Genomic DNA, 1,151 nt, shown 5'->3' on the forward strand with positions numbered 1-1,151 from the left:
ATTTTCGATTATATAAGGGCGAGCGCCCATTGTTCCTCATCATTCATCCAAGTCTCAAACAAAAAAAAATGAGCAAAAAAAAAACGAGCAAAAAAAAAATCAACAAAAAAAAAATACAAAATGGTAATTGGTTTTCAATTCTTGTTCAATTCTTTAATATTTATGTTTTGTATTAATAACTAACTATTGTTTTTTTACAGTTTCGTAGGCGATTTTCTGGTTCCGGAGGGTTGTTAGCGGGTTCTTCTGGAGCACCGCCACCGCCGCCACCACCACCTTCTCGTCTTCCGGAACCGGTGGACGCTCCTCCACTTTTCCCAGAGTGTGATATAACTCTGGAGGAGGTAGAGGAAATTTTAAATGCCTTCGACACTCGCGAGGTGCCGCTAATCGATCCCGAACTAGACGGGGCGTTATGGTAATTAATTTATAAATTAAATTATTTCAATATTTATTTTAAATTATATTATTAGTTAATATTAATAAATTGTTATTATAATTAGGTTCGGGGTTAACGATAAAGATTTGAGGAAAAAATTTACAGCAATAATAACGTCAAATTTTCCTCAACTCTACTACTGTTGGACGGTGGTACCGGACAACATCAAACGTTCTTGGTGGCATTCGTTCATCGTAAGTTATATTTTTAAAATTTTATTTAAATAAAATAAATAATCACTAACTCTAATTTTTTTTAAAGCAATCTTTTCGGTGGAAAAAAAAGCACACCGATAAAGTTTACAAAGAGTTCAACCAGCTGGGTATGCAGCGGTTGAAACAAATGATGAACAATGCCAAACGCCGTCATCAGCTGCATGGACTGCCACCGGAGTGGGCAACAAATGACTTGTACCAGCAGCTTCTTTCGCATTGGAACTCAGACCATTTCAAGAACAAGAGTTCCAAGGCGAAACAAAGTCGTCTGTCCCAAAATTCGAGGGTGATGGGTCTCATCGTCATACCTCCGGTTCTAAATCATTCAAGAAGAGGCAAAAAGAGATGGTATTTACTTAAACTTTAATTTAATTTTTAATTAGTTTTTTAATACTAGATTTTTTATTATGTTAATAATATATATATATATATATATAGGAGAAAGAAATGGGGAGAACGCCATCAATCGTAGAGTTGGTCGCTCGGACACACAAAAA

At 35.5% G+C, this 1,151-nt stretch overlaps 1 long non-coding RNA gene across 1 annotated transcript; it reads left to right on the forward strand.

Moving 5' to 3' along the window:
* Positions 1-363: 363 nt before the first annotated feature.
* On the forward strand, positions 364-738 carry LOC104827710. The gene is made up of 3 exons (XR_773937.1): positions 364-418; positions 504-633; positions 701-738. It is a non-coding gene; the product is annotated as an uncharacterized LOC104827710 (long non-coding RNA).
* Positions 739-1,151: the final 413 nt, after the last annotated feature.

Source organism: Tarenaya hassleriana, unplaced genomic scaffold (assembly GCF_000463585.1).
Source record: "Tarenaya hassleriana unplaced genomic scaffold, ASM46358v1 Cleome523, whole genome shotgun sequence".
In the NCBI taxonomy this organism is placed as follows: Eukaryota; Viridiplantae; Streptophyta; class Magnoliopsida; order Brassicales; family Cleomaceae; genus Tarenaya; species Tarenaya hassleriana.